The sequence below is a fragment of the Ovis aries genome, chromosome 1 (genome assembly GCF_016772045.2).
Source record: "Ovis aries strain OAR_USU_Benz2616 breed Rambouillet chromosome 1, ARS-UI_Ramb_v3.0, whole genome shotgun sequence".
Taxonomy (NCBI): Eukaryota; Metazoa; Chordata; class Mammalia; order Artiodactyla; family Bovidae; genus Ovis; species Ovis aries.
The window spans coordinates 1,831,989-1,849,325 of NC_056054.1; the positions used below are offsets into that span (position 1 = coordinate 1,831,989).

At 58.9% G+C, this 17,337-nt stretch overlaps 1 long non-coding RNA gene across 1 annotated transcript; it reads left to right on the forward strand.

The window, feature by feature from the left end:
• Positions 1-734: 734 nt before the first annotated feature.
• LOC121817241 (uncharacterized) lies at positions 735-7,028 on the forward strand. Its single transcript, XR_006057066.2, has 2 exons — positions 735-1,741; positions 6,753-7,028. It is a non-coding gene; the product is annotated as an uncharacterized LOC121817241 (long non-coding RNA).
• The last annotated feature ends 10,309 nt before the right edge of the window (positions 7,029-17,337 follow it).

Here is a 17,337-nt window from a genome sequence, read left to right on the forward strand (position 1 = left end):
GGCAAGGCTGTAGAGCACGCCCTGTGCCCCTGTAGGGGTCTCAGCCCCTGAGAGGAGCCCGGCCCAGGTGGCCCTGCAGCACTGCACCAGCCTGCCCGAGGGTGAGACAGGCTCCTACCTCCTCCAGGGGGCAGGGCAGACTTCTTCCACCTGAGTGAGAATCCTAAAATGCTCCCCTCGATGCTCCCGATGCCCAGCTGGGCCCGGAGGAAGGCGTGGGCACGCTGGACAAAGCCAGCCCTCCCCCAGGTGCCCTGCCCCCCTGCCCCAACCCCAGCACCAGTACAGGGAGGGAAATGAGCTCATAGCAATAAAGCAGGTGCCAGCAGGCGACAGCCCGGGAGGGCAGGGCAGGGCGGGGCCACTGCTTCTAGAACAGCCCGAGCCTGGCGTGGAGAGAGGTGGGTTGAGCGAAGGGGTCTTGCTCTTCCACGGCCAGCGGTCCACATCCCCAGACCCGCCCTCACCCCAGGACTCAGAACTCTCATCAGGCAGGTTTTCATCTCCCCAAGCCAAAAGAGAGGGACAGCTTTCTTCCTGTGAAGGAATGAACTGTTTAGGGCACAGAACCTGGCACTTGGTATTTACTGAGTCAGCCGGAGGCCTGCAGAGCTCATGCGGCTCTTGGTGTCCCCACGCCCCCGGTCCCCACCACCCACAGCCTGGCATCAGCCGGCCAGACCCTTGCCCCGGGCTAGCACATCCTCTGCTCCAGTCTTCCAAACGCCCTTTGTCCTGGATTGTCTGCTCATGCATTTCAGAAAGCCTGCTATGCGAAGGAGAAGATCCAGAAGACAAGACTCGGCCCCAGGGAAGCAGAGACCGCAGAGGGCCTGGGAGGGAAGTCCTGAAGAAGCTGCCTCTGGGGGGTGGCGGAGGCCGGAGTGTGAAACAAAAGGGAGCTGCGGGCGGGGGGCAGGGGACGCGGGGCTGCGGGCAGGGGCTGCCCCTGGGAAGGGGAAGCAAGCTCGTCAAGCTGTGAGGCAAAATGACAAAACACAGCAGAAATCTGTGGACAGAAAGTTGAGGAAATGTTCTAGAGAGTGGGATGAAAAGACAAAGATGGAAGACAGAGAAGCATGGAAGACAGACATTCTCTGTCTCCAGCGGAGGGGACGCAGAGGCCCTGGCGGTCAGCAGCGAGGACCCCAGGCCAGAGCTCGCCCCCACCCCACCGGGACCGCGGCCGGCCCCGCCCCGCCACCCCGGGTCTACAGGGCTCAGGGCCGCGCTCTCGCCCCTGCTCTGTCCTGGGAGCATCCTTTGTTTGTTTGCTTCTTTGACTTTTTAATTTTTATTTTGTTTTAACACCGAAATCATTTTGATTTGGGGTACAGCCAGTTAACAATGCTGTCGGAGTCTCAGGTGAGCTTAGTGATCACTGCTCCCCGAAGCGGGCAACAGGCACGGGCATTGATGAAATCTCAAGCAGTTGGATCTCACAGCAGTTGTGTTAAGTCTGAGTTTTGAAGATGTGAAGTTGAATTGTGGAGTGGTCACAGCTGGACAAAGGTCCCATCAGTGGCAGAGGCGCAGAATGCCCACCCCCCATTGGCTGCTGAGTGCTCTGAAAGGACTCCCGGGAAGGTTGTGGCTTTCAGGGCTGATTGACAAGGGAGAAACTAGAACCCAGCAACTCCCACGAAGCCTCCCTGTCCATCCTGGGTTGCTGATGCAGCCTCATCTTTCATGTTCTTATGAAGACATTCAAATGGAGCCAAGCTCAAACTGGGCAACCAAGGTACAGTAAAAGGAAGTCCTTCCATCATGAAAGAGCTGTGGTCTGTGAGAGATGGGGCAGGTGAGGGCGGGGCGGCATTGAGTTAGCGGATGGAGCGGCCATGGAAATACGCGCAGTCCTTTCCCCAGGGCTTTGGAGCGTTCTTGGAGAATTAGTGAGGCTGGTGTTGGAAGTCTAAAATCCCACCACTTTCTTATGTCACACTGACGACTCGGGGGCTGGGCGCCCTTTATGGACTGGGCACTGGTTCTCTGCATGTTCTCTGCATGTCCTGTGGAGGAGCTGAAGGACACATGTGACTATCCTCTCGGGACCTGACTTTCTGGGTTTGTTAAGATGCTGCCCAGTCCGAGACGGGCCTGCGATTCTTGAGTTCAGAGGTGAGGGAATCTGTCCGTGTACTGCGTGTGATAATGCTGGTTGGGTGCCTGGCCACTGTCCCTCACCATGACCTCCTGTGAGCCTCTGCTGGTGTCCTCCTGTTTACAGGGTGACTCAGGCCAGAGACAAGTCAGGAGGGTCTAGACCTGCCTTGGGTGCCCTCCTGCTCACAGGGAGACACGGGTCAGAGGAGACAGTTAGGAGGGTGTAGAGACCAGAGAGTTGTGAAGAGTTGACTCACTGGAAAAGACTCTGATGCTGGGAGGGATTAGGGGCAGGAGGAAAAGAGGACGACCGAGGGTGAGATGGCTGGATGGCATCACTGACTCGATGGACATGAGTCTGAGTGAACTCCGGGAGTTGGTGATGGACAGGGAGGCCTGGCGTGCTGCAATTCATGGGGTCGAAAAGAGTCAGACACGACTGAGCGACTGAACTGAACTGAACTGAGAGACCAGAGATGGTGATGCCGCCACGGAGGCTTAGACAGGAGTGCGGCAGCCACATGCCACAGAACGCCACGGGCGGGGGCAGCCCCTGGAGTGCCAGGGGCATGGGCAGAGTCTCTGTGGCCTCCCTGAGGCACCGACCCTGTGACATTCTGGCTCAGACCTACTGCTCTGAGAGAATCCACCTCAGTTTGTGGTCCTCGTGTGTGGTTTGTTATGATGGTCAGAGGCCTTGCAGAGAGAGCCTTGTTGAACCCACTCGCCTCACACACAAGGAAGCCAAGGCCCAGTCGGTGAGTTAGCCACCCCGACATCCCTGGGCGGAGTATGTGCACAAGTTAGGACTGGGTTCCGAGCTCCAGAGCCTCCTCCAGTGTCTCCCGACCTGGGACACTTCTGGTGGGGACGTGACGCAACTGTGGGGCTGTGACGTGTCTGTGGGGACATGTGTCTGTGGGGACATGGAGCCCCCTACCAGAGGCTAAACTCCCTCCCTCCTCATCCTAGCCCTCCCTGAGCTTCAGCACCTCTCTCCTGGGATGGCCCTCACACTCTTCCTGTTTCTGATTTTCTGTACACTGTGCTGTTTTGACATCTTAAAACCTTTTGGGCTGGGAGACTCCCCCTCCCAGGGCCGGCCAGGCTGTCCCAACAGCTCAGGGCCCAGGCAGGCTGGTGCCTCATCCAGCAGACCACCCACCCAGACTCACAGGTCCTGTCTCTGGCGGGCACCCTGGGGGGCAGTGGTCCTGTGACTGCATCGCTGCAAGGCCTGGCGCCAAGCACGCAGGGGCCACTCTGTGTCCCGAATCCTGCGGGGGTGTCCTCCCTAGTCCCTCCGAGGCTGTCACCCCTCCCTGCCTCGTGTCTCCTGCAGAAACGCCAAGAAGGGCCAAGGCTTAGGGGTGCTGTCCCTCTTCACCCTCCTTTCTCTCCTGACCCCCAGTGGTCCCCTCGGGGCCCTGCAGCCCTGCCTCTGAGACCTGGGGGTATAACCAACCTTGTCACCCACGCTGCTCCTGTGTCTCCTCTTGTTGCATTTTTAGGAACATCTGATGGGCCCAGAGCCCTCCCAAGTGTCAGCTCTCAGCCCAGAACTTTCTCTGGGAGCCAGGGCCTGTTTCAAGCATCTATCCTGTCTGACTGGGTCCCCCACAAGAGACTTAACTCGAGGATTCCTGGACGGACTCACCTCCCTCCACCCACTCTCCCTTCCCACCAGGGGCCCTGAAGAGGCACGAAGCAAGGAGAGGTCACAGCCACGTGCAGGTTAAGGTGGGCGTGCCCACCCCTGGGGAGGCAGAAGCCTGTGACTCCCCTGGAAACCTGAATGGCTTCTCCTAGTCACTGGCACCTAAGATGAGCAGGCAGCGCTGCACGACGGGCTCCCAGTGCCAGAGAGAACACCTGCCCTGCAGCCCGGGAGGAGAGGGGACGGGCCTCCAGCGCCTCCCTTCCCTGTGACAGATGTTTAAACTCTTCTCTGACTCTTTTTAAAAGGGATCATCCCTTTAACATCAAATCAATAATCAAAGTTTGAAGATTTCTTTGCTAATCTTAACTTGGTCTAGACACATTTGTCCATTTAGTTATTCTTTAGGTTCAGTTGAGAAGCCTGTGTTTTTCTTTATTTGTTGAAGATACATGAATCTTTTTTTAACAAAACAGTGTTCGCTGGTTTACTTATTCTGTGGGCTGCACTGCTTGGCAGGTGGGAACTTGGTTCCCCAACCAGGGATGGAACCTCCGCCCCCTGTGGTGCAAGCAGAGTCTTAACCCCTGGCCCACAGGGAAGTCCCGTCTCTGATTCTTAAGGTCTCCTTGACAGAAATGCAGACCAAGCATCCTGAAGGAATTTCTCAGGACTGTCTTGCCTGGTGAGCCCTCCTTGGCCAAGGCTAGAACTGCTGTGACCCTAGGGGTCAGTGTCAGGACAGGCAGTGACCGGCAGGCAGGCAGCACCAGCCTCCACGGGTCCGGCTCGCTCCACCGAGGGCACCGCAGTCAGGAAGGCTGTAATAACGCAGTGGGCAGTCACATGCTCTGCCCTCCCCAAACACAGAAGCAGACATCCACCTCCTGTAGGGCTGTTGAGTTCTGCCAAGCAGCACACCAGTCACGAGCAAGCACTCAGAGTGCTTCCAGGAGCGGTCACCTCTGCTCCAGCGAGACCTTCACCGGGCGGGATGGCCGCGGCCGCCTCCAGCTGGACTAGGACGTCTGCGGTCCCCCATTCAGGGCAGGGGCCTGGGAAGATGTGAACTCTGCCGGGGGAGGGGGAGGCAGGCAGGCGTCTGCAATTAGAGCTGGGAGATGCCTCTCTGCTCACCCTTCACCCCGATGCTCCCCTGGGGTCCCGCGGGCACTGTGCGTCACCCTGGCCCCACTCCCGGCTCCCGTCCCTTCTGCTTCGTGTGGGCGGCTCTGAGGGGCTCTGCCAGGGCCACCTGCAGGGGTGAGGCTGCTGCAGGGCCTCCGGCTCCCAGCTGGCGGGGGCGTGATGAGCCCCGAGCCCCACCTCCGATCCAGACAGCATGTTTCCTGGCACAAAGGTCGCCGTGCCCCACGCTATAATTTTCCTTTCTCTTCCCGTTGGTGGCGGTGTTTGAGATTTGTTGTGCTGCCTGGCAGAATTCAACAGCCCCGCAGGAGATGGATGCCTGCTTTTGTGTCTGGGGAGGGCCGAGCGTGTGACTTCCTGCTGTGCTATTACAGCCTTCCTGAGCGCGGCCCCCTGCTCCACGCGCCCCTCCCCACGGCCACCTTCCTTCTTGAGTTTCAGGCTGGAGACTGCAGACCCCCAAGCTGCAGGGGGCCGCTGCAGGGGCCACTCCGGTCCTGGCCCGAGACGCCAGTCTGACCACCAGCCGGGTTTTGGATGCGTCACCTCCCGTCCACTCAGTGCTGCCGGGAGACAGCAAGCCGGGTGCCATGCCGGAGGCCCAGGGTGGATGGGGCTGGGCCTGGCTCTGGGCCGTGAAGGAGATGCCCCAAAACTGGAGTGTGACTCCGGTTTCACAGATCTGTGAGTTCACTCACAATCATGAAACTGTGGACTTGGGATGGCTGAGTTTCATGGCACGTAAATGATACACCTGTGGAGGTCTACATGCTGCCGGGCCTGCGGAGTCCGCAGTGGGTGTGGTCCAGGCCTGCTCCACCGGCACTTCCCTCGGCTTCAGCCCCTCCATCTGTGAAAATGGAGGGGTTCCCAGAGACCCCTGTACCCTGCGAGTCTGGGCCTCATCCAGCTCTGAGCGCTGCCCCCAGCCCGTGTTCCCAGGCTGCTGGAAGCAGGGAGGCAGGGGGCTCTGGGGGCCGCCCCCTCCCAAGCCACCCCGGACGTGTCTGGCGTGAGGGTGCCGTGCCAGTCGGCGCCGGGTCACCACGCGCGAGCACACTGGTGTTGGTCCCACGGCCTCCTCTCAGCGTCGACAGCCTGGTGGGCGGCGTCGAGGGGCCGCAGGCCGGGGCAGCTGCGGCCTCCTTGAGCACGTCTGTCCTAACAGAGCTCCAGTGTCCAGACAGCGCGTCAGCATGCGGCTGTGGGTTGGGACTTGCCATTTCAGGGAATTACTGAGCATTCACTGTGTAAGCAGGAGTCCTCGGCACGCAGACCTGGCCACCCCAGGGCATCACTGGCTCCCATAGGCAGAGGGGACCAGGCCCAGGACACGGAGGGTAAAGCAAGTGCGGACAGCAGCCGCCAGTGGAGGAGAGGGCAGAGCACGTGGGCGGCAGCCAGGGCTCCCACGGAGACACGGGGAAACGCCCCGGGGCGGGACCCCCGTCACCTCATCCAGAGCCCTGGGTCACCCCCACCTCCCTGCTCCCCCTGCAGGCGCGCCACCACCAGGAGGGGGTGGAAGAGGGAGCTGCCGCCTGCAGCGTGAACTTCAACCTCCCGGACTGGTTCAGGGATGATGCGACCGAGGCCGGGCCCAGGGGCGGGGGCTCTTGAGCAAGACCCAAGCAGGATGGAGAAACAAAAGCCCCTTTGTCCCTGGCGTGTGAGTGTATGGAGAGCGACCTTGCATCCCCACCGCAGACCACACACGTGCGAGGGGCATGTTCAGACGCCAGGGGTGCGGGGTGACAGTCATGGGTCTCGATTTGCTGTGAAGCCTCTTCCCTCCTGCACAGGCGTATCTGATGTGGTTTCCTTTTGGATTTACTTTCAGCTCATCTTTGCCGATGGCCAGTGTGATGCCAAACCCACATGAAATGTTGCGGTGGCCAGTGTGACCCCAAACTCACGTGAAGCCTAGGGTTCGCACGGCATGAGTGCCCGCGGCAGGACCACGGAGGCCGGGCCAGGTGTGGCCCTTGGGAGCAGCCCGATCGACCCCAGGCTCCCACCCCAGCTAAGGGGTGGATGCCTTCTTCCCTTGTGCTCTTCCCGTGGGCTCAGATTCCTGTTTTCTCCCGGGATTGCCAAGAAAATGTCCCCTGTGGCATCTGTCCTGCCTTTCTCGTGATTGAACTTGAACTGACTGCCCCCAGCAGATGAGGCTGTGAGAACAGATGGGGTGGGGGGAGCTGAAGGCAGCCTTTCCAGGGAAGCTGAGTCAGCGAGAGAGGGGGGCGCAGGGGCGGACGCAAGGGGCAGGTCCTGGCCAACACGGGGTGCTGCTGCCAGGGGGCTGCCTGCCTGCCTGTGTGTGTCCCCTGGGAGGGGGCAGCTCTGAGCAAAGGCCCCCCTCCCTGCCTGAATCACAAGACCCTGTTTCTGCCAAGCTGGCTGCAGACTTGCCGGCATTCCTGCTTGCCCCTGGCTGTGGGGAGACTGGCTCCTGCGTGCTCTACTGACCACTCATGGGCTTGCAGGCTCCTGGTGTGCCTCAAGGGGCACAGGTGCCCACAGATGACACAGCCCTAGCCCCCAACCAGCTCCTGGATGCCTGAGGCCCTCTGAGGCCAGCAGGGTACCCTGGTGAACCAGGACATGCCTACTCCTGGAGAGCCCGTGGGCAGGGGTGAGGGCCACCCGATGGTCTGCCCCGAAGTCCTGCCCCTCAGCCAAAACCAAGGGCACTGTGAATAAACAAGGGCACCCCCCCACGTACATGGATCCAGGGCCTCCTCCACGCACTGTCGTCTGCTCCCCCATCCAACCCTGCTCCCCTGGGGACCCCGCAGCAAATCTCTTCGAAATACGATTGGCCAGAAAGAGAGACAGAGGCAGAGATGGACAGCGAGAGAGAGACAGCCAGAGAGACAGGAGCAGAGAGACAGAGAGAGGAGAAGAAGCAGCGGAGAGGGAGGGAGACAAGTCTGCTGCCTGGAGCCTGGGCGGTCCCCAGGGCATCACACGAGGAGAGCCTGCAGGAGGGCAGAGGGAGGCAGAGGAGACGGTGAGGGTGGGGAGAGGTCAGGTTGGGAGAATTTGCCCCAGGGCCGGGGGATGGGTGGAAAGGGCAGCCCTACCCTCCACCCCCTAAAATCACAGCTGGCAGCTCTGAGAAGAGGTTGCCGGGTCACAGGAGCCCTGGGCTGTATGCTGTCCGACTCCTCAAGTGTAAACCACAAGTTACTTTCCATCTCCAAGCCTCGGCTTCCTTGTCTGGAAAATGGGGAGGTCCCTGTGCCCCTCCCAAGCCAGGCCGGCTGTATGCGATGCTCAGATCAGCCCTGCAGGCACTGAGGCCCCCGCCTCTGACTCTGAGGTCAGCTTGGTTCACACTGGGGCCCCCTCCTCTGACCCTGATGATGGCTTGCTTCACACAAAGCTGGAGATTTTGTCCCAAGAGTGTTGCCCAGCCCAAGATTTGTCAGTTACCCCCGACCCTCAAGAAACTGGTGACGTCAATCCTGCTGTCCATGTCGAGGCATATGTGACCAGCAGCGGATGGCAGGGCCTCCTTGTTCCCCGGGCAAAGAGCAGGGTCACAGGCCCTTCATTTTCAACCTTGGATGCTCCCTAGTCCCAAGTGACGTCGGGTCTCTTAGCGGTTCATGCATCTAAGACACAGGCCCTATGCTCCGGGGGAGAAGGCATTGCTTAGCAAAGGCCTCTGGATGGAGCTGAGCTCCTGGTCCCCGGGGCTGACCTGTGCCAGCCAGCTCTATCACCTTCCCCGCAGGAGTGGACGGTGGCTGACCTCCCCTGCTCAGTCACTCTGTCTGCCCAGACCCCAGAGATCACCACCAGGGCTTGTCCGGAGCAGCCGCCTTGCCTTGTCCCTTGCTACCTGGTCCGACAGGAGCCCACGGGCTTCTCCCGTGGCCCAGGTGCACAGCCTTGCGGGGGCTTCAGAAAAGGGCTGGGCCTCCCAGGACAGACCATCAGCATCACGTGAAAGTGTGTGCAGAAACACTCGCAGAGCTGAGTCTGCCGTACAGACCTGTAGAACCAAGAGAGCAGGGCTGCTGGGAGTCAGTGCCTTTGCAGGGCGCGGAGCTTCCGGAGAGAAGTGCAAGCTGTAGGCAGCGGGGGGGTGGGACCCTCGCCTGCGGGAAGCGCCATCACTCACGGGTGTGGGAAGGGAAGGTCCCCCTGGCCCCGGAGGTGACATTGTACCTGAAGAGACACATGGGGGTGTCTGCAGCCAGGCTCCCCCTCATGCAGATACATCTTCTGGCCAGAGAGGAGTTCTTGCTGATGCACACGACTCTGCGGAGCCCATCCTGGCTCTGGGTCTCTGCCATGTGGACCCTCAGCTTGTCCATCCTCCCCCATCCATCACCTTGCAGGAGTCCCCAGCCAGTGGGATTTCTGCCCCCAGTTTCACCTCTAGCCTGTGCTAATGGACCTCTTTTCCCGATAAAATAGATTGCTTTCACCCAAATGCTTTTCTTCCTTCTGAAAAATCACCTAGATTTTTCTTTTAAACTCTCATTTATTCAGCTATCTTTCTATTTCTTCCCTGGTCTCCTTTCCTCCACGGATCTTGAAATGTCCAGATTATTTAGCAAGCCCCGGAGCAAGCCCCAACCAGGCCTCCTTGTACACGAGAATGTCACATCTGTGTCATTTAAGATGACTTTGGAAGTGAAGAGGAACTAAAAGCCTCTTGATGAAAGTGAAAGAGGAGACTGAAAAAGTTGGCTTAAAGCTCAACATTCAGAAAATGAAGATCATGGCATCAGGTCCCATCACTTCATGGGAAATAGATGGAGAAATAGTGGAAACAGTGTCAGACTTTATTTTGGGGGGCTCCAAAATCACTGCAGATGGTGACTGAAGCCATGAAATTAAAAGACACTTACTCCTTGGAAGAAAAGTTATGACCAACCTAGAAAGCATATTCAAAAGCAGAGACATTACTTTGCCGACTAAGGTCCGTCTGGTCAAGGCTATGGTTTTTCCTGTGGTCATGTATGGATGTGAGAGTTGGACCGTGAAGAAGGCTGAGTGCCAAAGAATGGATGCTTTTGAACTGTGGTGTTGGAGAAGACTCTTTAGAGTCCCTTGGACTGCAAGGAGATCCAACCAGTCTATTCTGAAGGAGATCAACCCTGGGAATTCTTTGGAAGGACTGATGCTAAAGCTGAAACTCCAGTAGTTTGGCCACCTCATGAGAAGAGTTGACTCATTGGAAAAGACTCTGATGCTGGGAGGGATTGGGGGCAGGAGGAGAAGGGGACGACCGAGGATGAGACGGCTGGATGGCATCACTGACTCAATGGACGTGAGTCTGAATGAACTCCAGGATTTGGTGATGGACAGGGAGGCCTGGAATGCTGCAATCCATGGGGTTGCAAAGAGTCGGACACGACTGAGCGACTGAACTGAACTGAAGTGAACTGGAGGGACCTTACCTGTCCAGACTGACCTCACTGCCTGGCTTTCTCCCCAGGAAAGCCCAAGTCCAGAGACACAAAGGAAACGAGCCAGAGTCACCTACAAGGTCAAGGTCTGCACCACGACTAGAAGTCAGGCATCCAGGCCACACCCCTCCGTGCTTTTTGGAGAATAAAGTGTCTACAGAAAGAGGGCCACCAGCAAGGTCAGGATGCTGTTTTGGGGGGAAACCAGCTGAGAAGGGCCTCTTCCCACTCCTGGGGTTAGAGCCAGGGGCTGCCAGGTGACCCTGCACTGACCAGTGAGAAAGAGTGGAAGCTTGCCAGGAACCTCGGGCACACCTTTCCTTTCCTTGTGAAGAGGGCCTAGTGGCCGGCCCTGCCCTCTGAAGGTGGACATGGGCCAAGGCGGCGGCAGAAGGGCCAGGATGACTCTGGAGCTCGGACACCACGCTGACGGCCACCTGCCCCCCCAGTCACTTGCAGGGCAGCTCACGGGCAGGCCAGAGGGACTGTCATGGGCTGTGAGCCTGGTGGGCGTCCACAGCCGGGGGCAGGGAACCCAGCTCCTGGCCAGAGAACCCATCAAGGCAAGCGGAGCAGCTCCTCCCGTAGCATCTGCCCCATGGTGTGTGGTGTTTCTAATTTTAGAACGCAGGTTGTCATGGCAACGGGATGTGGGCTTTCTGTTAAATATAGCGGCTGTTCCAGTTTAGTAGTGCCCTGTGGACAGGAGTGAGTTTTGCTTTGGAGGCACTTAGGATACTACGTGTCAGCCAGGATGAAAAATCGGTTTTCCCCAGACACCTGGGGAAACTCATGTGATGAACTGTGTTTCCAGGAGGTGTCAGAGCCCCAGGCAGATTCCTGCTCCGTGGGGTGAGGAGGCCAGGCTGGGTAACCGTAGACGGGGTTCCTGCTCCCGGGAGCGTACGAGAGTGTCCCCTGCAGGGCAGGAATGCAGGCTCGAGTCTCCCTGCTGCCTGGCAGGTCCTCCTGGTGCGGCCCCAGGAACGCAGCACTGTGTCCCCCAGGAAGGACAGAACATGTGGTGGATGTGAGCACATCCCAGCCCTTCCCCGCAGCCTGCTTCCTGGAGAAGAAAGACCAACAGTCTTCCCAGAGGAACCACGGATATGGGGGGTTCTCCATTCTCCAGGGAGATGGGGGGGAGCTCCCTGCTTGCAGGAAGCAGACTGGCTCTGCTCCTCAAAGCCAGGATCGGGGGGACAGGGCAGCCTTACTGGGGCTGGGGGGTCTGTCCGCGGAGCTCAGGCTGCAGTGGGCAGACGGGCAGGGTCAGAGCCCCCAGGCCAGGCTCGCCAGGCACCTTGGAGGCGGGGGGCCCAGCTGCGGATGCTGTGCTGACGCACGCTTCTGCTTCACGTCTGTCTCTCAGTTCTCGGGGTGCTGGGGTGAATGATGCTTGCGGGGACCACAGAGCCCCCACCAGGGTTGCCGATGGCTGCCTGTTGTCAGTGGAAACCAGCTTATTTCTGGCTCTTCTCCGAACAGAAGATGGGCTCTGAGGATGTAGTTTGTACAACACAGGGAATACAGCCCATATTCTGTAATAACTGTAAATCAGCTATCATAACCTCTAAAATTATGTATTTTTAATCACAGTGGGAATTATATACATGAAAGAATTCCCTCCTGGGTGACTGTAACCTCTGATCTAGACCATGCCCTTCTGAGGAGAGGGGCAGCTCTCTGCAACTCTGCGGAAAGACGCGCCATAATTACTTTGCTGCTTCTCTGTTGAAACGCAACCCCCTCTATTAGTTACTTGTTTCTGCTGGAACAACTGACCACAGACTTAGAGCCCTTGGCCAGCACACACCTATTGTCTCACGGTTCTCTTGGTCAGAAGTCCTACACAAGGTTCCCTGGGCTAACGTTCCCAGGGCAGTGTTCTTTCTGCAGAGTCCAGAGATGAGCACGTCACCTTGTCTTGTCCGGCTTCTAGAAGCTGCCAGCATTCCTTGGCTTGTGGCCTTCTTTCTCTGTCTTGAAAGCCAGTAGCATTGCATCTCTCCGACCCTTCTGTTGCTGCGTTTCTCTCTGACCATAGCTGGGGAACGTTCTCCACTTTTATAGGTGGTTCTTGGCTATCTTCACAGATGCTTTAGTTGCCTAAGTGGTCCTCAAAAAGTCCTTAAGAAAACACAGTCATAAATGCCTGAGCATCTGGCTTCCATCCATTCATCCATCCATCCTTCCTCCCTCCCATCTGCTCACCCACCCCATCTACCCGCCTGCCCGTCCATCCACCCGCCTGCCCATCATCCATCCATCCTTCCTCCCATCTGCTCACCCACCCCATCCATCCGCCTGCTCATCCATCCATCCGCCTGTCCATCCATCCATCTGCTTCCCACCTCCAGGTCAGCGCAGAAGCAGCGCCCACCCTTCTTGTGATAGGCCTTGTTGTTCAGTCTCTCAGTCGCGCCCGACTCTTCGCGACCTCATGGATTGCAGCACGCCAGGCCTCCCTGTCCATCACCAACTCCCGAGGCTTCCTCAAGCTCACGTTCACTGAGTCGGTGATGCCATCCATACATCTCATCCTCTGGCATCTACTGACAAATTATCTCAGACAGGCCAATATCTGGATTTGAAAGTCTAGCTTTGGACTATTAACTTCTCTGAGGGTTCTTTTTCTTTATCTTTAAATTTTTAGTAATATTGTGAGTACATAACACAGGTGTATCAAGCACCCAGCTCATGCTTAATACCTTCACAACCAGTTTGTCCAACAAATATGACTCTGCACTTATTGGGGCCGAGTGTGCACAGCTGGATGCAGACGGCAGGCACAGGCGCCTGGTGGCATTTCTGTGGGACAGACAGGCAGCCGTGGGTAAGGATGGGCTTAGGTGGGGAGGCTGGGGCGCCAGCCCCACCTTCACCCCGAGAGCTCAGGCAGAGGCTGGGGAGGAGCGTGGTTTGGGGCTGGCTGTATTCCCCACCCTCACCCTGCTTGGTTTGGAATAAGCAGCTGAAATCCGCTGTGAGTCCCCTGAGGCGTCTTGACAGGGGCAGGAGTCACGATGCATGTTTTATCAGGGGGAGGATGCGCTCACTGTGATTGATTCCTTGGTTGCCCCAGCCCTGGAGGACCCCTACCAGGACAGTGGGGAGAGCTCGGCCTCATCCTGTGAGGCCTCCGAGCTGCGGCCCCAGTCAGGGCTGTGGGTGGCAGGGCGGTGTGGAGGGCGTGGAACCCTCCAGCAGCCCCGGGGAGCGCAGAGGACTCGCGGAAGCGCAGAGGGCTTGCTCTGCGGTGTTGCTCATGTTCTGGGCTGTGGTTCTGTGCTTTTCGCTGTTTCGTCAGGATGTGTGCTCACAAGAAAGACGACTGTGCTTCATCTGCGGGCAGGAGGGGGTGGAGACCTACTTCTGAGGAGGCGGAAATTCTCGTGAAGCCCAAACTTGAGAGTTTGTTCTAAGAGATACCCCTTCCTTGTGCTGGGCATCGGCACTGGCTTGCTTCCCAGGACGGCGGGAGAGCGACTCGTGTGTGCTGGGGCGTGGAGTGCCCTGTAGACCAGTGGGTCCACCTGGCGTCTTCAGACTGAGGTGCTGCCCCTCCAGGGGAGCCACTGGGTGCTTGTGACAATGGGAAGGACTCCTGGAGGACCAGGCACCATGGCTGAGGTGCTAGAGGCTTCCAGAACGAGGAGGATGAAGCAGAGACTCCTCCCGCCGTGGTTGCAGCCGCACAAGGGGTGTGACCGGTCAGGAGGGGTGCGTCCACCCCATCCCACAGGGCCAAGCTGGGCATCCATGAGAACGAGGCCTGGACCCCTTTGGAGCAGGAGGGCCCTGGCTACAGTCAAGATGAGGGCTAGGTGGTGTCCAGCAGACAGGCCACACCATCAACCCTCTGCTCGGTATTCAGGAAACTTGGCCTTTTCCAGGCCCTGCCCTACTCCTCCCCGCCGAGGGATCTGGATTCTGAATCAAACCTTGCAACCTGAGATCCAGAGGCCCAGAGGGGTGTTGCCCCATGCCCAAGCTCACACAGCCAGGTGGGGATGAGCTGGATGGCAGGCTTCCCAGCCTGGACCAGGACTCCTGTGTGTCCCACAAAGGTCCCGTATCAACCACCAGCCCGTCTTGCTGCTGTCGAGGTGCTTCTCCAACTTGACTTGCCCTTGTTCAGAAAACACGTGCACGGGGCAGTGGTGCCCCACGCTGGCACCTCCATCTCCTGCTCCGTTCGTCCGTGGTAGGATTTGCTTGTTTAAAGCCCTGGTGGCTTTTGCTGTCTCTTCCCTGGGTTGGCCTGGTGGTCCTTCTTTGACCTCCTTATTTTCTCATCACACAGCAAATTTCCTCCCCCTTCACAACCAGCTCACCCTTGAGTTGCTCAAAGCAGGTGGCCTCTGCCAGCCTCTCTTCTGTCTGGCTCAGGCACTGAGGGGTCCGCTGGCTCCCATCAAGGGGGTCAGCTGGTGGGGCCACTGGCCGGGGGTGGGGGTGGGGTCTCAGGATGGAGCCTCCGCCCCATCCTCACAGCCTGCAGGACCTGAACGCTGAGTACTTCTCGGGGACCCCTGGCCAGCCAGCACACCCCTGTCCGCCACAGCTCTGGCCCGAGGCTCGGTCTCCCATCCTCCGACACAAGCCTCAGGAAGCCGCCCCCTCGCTCATCTGCCCACGAAGCACGTGGACTGCAAAGACAGAAAGGGGCTACGCCACCCCAGCCTCAGGTCAGGATGCTCTGTCTGGCCTAGGCATGCAGGGTGCTTCCTCGAGCTCTGAACAAGGACCTGGAGACACACAGGACTTGTCCTCCAGCTGCGCAGCTGACCTTTCAACCCTGTGGCCACTGGGCCCCTCCTCCCCGGCCTGTGCCCTGGGGTGGTGCCGTCGTGGTCTCAGGGGCTCGTGGCGGCTGTAGACACACACGTGTGCTGCTGGGGAAGCTTCCCCGAGTCTCCTCATCCCCAGGGCTCCAATGCCTCTGTCCAGGGGCCACGGGTGCAGTGACCCAGGGCCACACGCAGACTGTGACGGTCAAGACCCAGGGCCCCGGCCCAACACGACCTCGCTTAGCCTCAGGTTCCTCGTCTGCAACCCGACCTGGCCTTTGGCTGTGTTGAGGATTACCCGGGGTCATGATGAAGCACCTTCCATAAGGCCTGGCACCAGAGCATCCTGGCGGGGACCGGTGGCCTCCGGCACAGACCCAGGGCTGAAAGAAGCCTGCCTGCTCCGCAGGCCCCTGCTTGAGGGCAGCGACCCAGCGCTGGGCTGTCTGCACTGAGCTCCCCAGGCAAAGCCGCTCCTGGGCGGTGCCCGGCGCCCTGCGGGGGACTTCCTGCCCCTCCTCCCTCTGGGTCGGCTTCCCACAGCTCTCACCCACCAGGGCTGAGCTCGCAGCCCACACAGTGGTGGAGGCTCCCCTGGGACCGCATCCTCCCCAGGGTCCAGGGGTCCCCTCAAGCTGAGAAGGGAGACGGGGAGCAGCTCAGGGGACGGGGCCAGTTTGACGCGCACACACACACACCCCGTGTGCGGTGAGCTGAAGCAAGGCTTAGGCTGTAGGGTTGGAAGACCCAGCCATGACGAAGGAGGGGGCTTGAGAATCTCCCTCCAATTTGCCCACGTCCACGGGGACAGTAAGCGCCTTGAGTTGTTTGAAGATGAGGAATACGATGCGTGTATATCATAATATCTGTGCTGTTTCACAGGAAATGGTGGTCCCTGCAGACGGGGGTCTATGCAGATGACACCGCTGTGATACTGATCTTCACGGTGGGCGCGGAACCCCACCCGGACGGCTGTGGGCGGATTCTGGGCTCATAGGCTCCAAGTGAGCGGAGTCTTTGGGACACAGCCACAGTAAGACATGTGCGGGCCCTGCAGAGAGCGTCTGCAGGGGCTGGTTCTGGGCTTTGCCCCCCGGGTCTTGCTTGCTTTGAGCAGTCCTCAGCTTCTGTAGACCTTGGTTTTCCCTTATGGAAAACAGGGGAGAATGAAATAAGAAACCCTCTTCCTTTGCTGTTTTCTCCTGGGCTCCATGCTAGAATCATAGGCCAGAGGCAGAATACTCAACCTCCTTGGAAAAGGCAGTGTTGACTGGGAGCAGTCAAAGAAACTTGGCCACAGACTTCCCCAAGCAGGGGTCTGGGGAGCAGGCGGGCTCCTCTCAGCCCCTGGCGGTCCAGTGGTTACGAGCCTGTGCTTCCACAGCAGGGAGCAGGGTCCGATCCCCAGCTGGGGGACTAAGGTCCCATGTGCCACATGGTATAGCCGAAACATGAAAGAAAAAGGAAAGAAGCCTGGGGAGAAGTGGGCAACTCAGGCTTCCTACCACTTTTCTTTCTTCAGGAAGGTGAGTCTCTGCAGGGTTGGGGGATCTGGAGGCTCAGCAGGGATCCCAGGGCCCTGTACCCCCGATCGGTCAGCTCCCAGAACTTTGGGTGGGGAGCTCCTGCAGGCCCCGAGCAGGGCCCTGACTGTGCTCACAGGGCCAGGCTTTGCCTCCACCAGGAGGCAGATACACCTGGACTTCCCATTACTGATGGAAGCTCAGACTGTCCCTGAGGGGCCGCCCACCAGCTGTTGGTGGTGAAGGGCCCAGGTGGCCTCACCAGCAGCCCAGCTGGCCCAGAGGCCCAGGCCCATCACAGCCCAGATGGGACCAACCCTGCTGGCTTCCAGGGGACAGGTCTCATGGCAGCATCACATGTAGGGCTTTGGAATCGAGTGGACACAGCCTAGAATCCTAGGTCCACCCTTGGCAAACTGGGTTGCTTCAGGTAAGTAACTGGGCCACCCTTCATTTTACCTTTCTGTGCAATGGGGGCAGTTACGTCCCCCACAAGCATCCTGCACAGATGGAAGGACGTGCAGGAGACGGGAGGGGACAGAGTGGTCCATGGATGGCATCACTGGGTTACGTGAGGCATGCTTGCTGCCTGGCTAATCAGCTTGATGCCCAACAGCCAGCATCCTCCCTGCTCTGAGCAGAGCATGGCCTCAGCCAGAGGGCAGCTGGGCCTTCTGTAC